Source organism: Diadema antillarum, unplaced genomic scaffold (assembly GCF_040938485.1).
Source record: "Diadema antillarum isolate AM-2024a unplaced genomic scaffold, OU_Dant_1.0 scf00000126, whole genome shotgun sequence".
Classification (NCBI taxonomy): domain Eukaryota; kingdom Metazoa; phylum Echinodermata; class Echinoidea; order Diadematoida; family Diadematidae; genus Diadema; species Diadema antillarum.
This window is the reverse complement of record NW_027271015.1, coordinates 90,694-92,383: the sequence shown is the minus strand read 5'-3', so window position 1 is coordinate 92,383 and position 1,690 is coordinate 90,694.

Below are 1,690 nucleotides of genomic sequence, written 5' to 3'. Positions count from 1 at the left end.
ACGAACAGTTTCAGTAATAGTTCATAATCTTTATGGCATATGCATAAACAAAAGTCAACATCTAGTAAACAGACGACTCCAGCAGTCTTCTTTCGTTATATCGAAAATTTACTATAGCCGAGCAAGTATACAAAGACATGATTTGGGGACCTGAGTTTGTTTGTTATTGTTGTTGTTGTTGTTTTTTTTTCGTTGAAACGAGAACTTCGTTATAACTGTGTTTATTTTAACGGGAATGCACTGTACCCCATGCGTTAAAGTCTGCCTCTCCCTGATAGGCCTATTTAGCAATTAGAAGGTTTGCCGCTAAAAGATAACTTCCCGTTTTGATCCTCGGATTCGAGAAACCTCCAGTTATCGTCATTATCAACAACAACAGTGACAGCCGCGAGAACAACAGCCGGAACAACAACAACAACGATGATTAAAACATCAGCGTGTGATAGTGTGAGTAGATCTTGTTGTAGAAGACGATCTAAACAGAGGGACCAAATGAGTTACCACGATACAATCGTCAACACAATACATATAACGATGTCTTTTAATCAAAGAAAAATGCGAGCATAATGTACACAGAAGTACATCTGCTGGCTTGCGCGTAAAGACAAGTGAACTTTCCCTCTTGCACATTATAATGTCCCTGCAATCCAAATGTATGTTGACCTCTATTGCTGCCTTTTGGTCTGTACATAACCTAATAATTAAATACATCATGACAATACGCTATGCGTCATATATCTTAAGCATTTTTCTTAATCTCTTGCACCCCGTAAGCTATAGGTCCCACCCCCCCCCCCCCAGAAAAAAAAAGAAAGAAAAGAAGGCAAAAATCCTCAAAATCATATTCTAGCTGTTACATCATCCTCCTGTAACAATTATTTGGCATACCACTCATTGTTTACGTCAAAATTTGTCAGGAATAAAAAAAAAAAAATGTGTTAAGCTGTTATGAGTAAGGGCAACGGGTGGTTAAAGCAATGAATGGGAAGACACATAACCGTGTATGACCACGGGGATAGGACCGCGTTTTTCATGCAAGCATAAAATGTTCCTGTCCCAGATCGGCGGTTGCGCCCTTTGGAGAGGCAATATTATCCTGATTGCAAAGTCTTTCGGAGGAGAGTTAAATCCGTCGGTAGAAAAAAAAAAATCATGGGCGTACATACTCGAGCAGGATCTCAACTTACGACCTCCTGATCACCGGACATGCGTCATCTCCACTAGACTCCACGGACGCCTGTCCGGTGATCAGGAGGTCGTACAATGTAGGTTCGAATCCTGTTCGAGTATGTACGCCAATGATTTTTTTTAATCATAGCTACTACTAAAACACTGATCAATTCAGTGCTTATTTACATCGTTGTAGGGCAATTTGTCAATCAGTTGCTGCAAAGACTGAAGTCGTTAGATGAGCATAATGCGGCGTCAAAACACAGAACAGTCAGTATGAGCAAGTTGATGAGTAAAATAGTTGAGGTGTTTGTGCGTGAGTATTACAGTACTTCTCCCATCAGCACATTATCGATGAACTGCGCTAAAACCCGTGGTTCACAGTGAAGTAAAATCCTTCTTCTATCAAATGCAATCCATATTTACATACACTACCCAGTGCATCATTATTCACAAGTCAAAAGTTTTTTCTTTGTATAAATAAGTGTAACAGAGACGGAATGGTATATCTCCAGCCAGG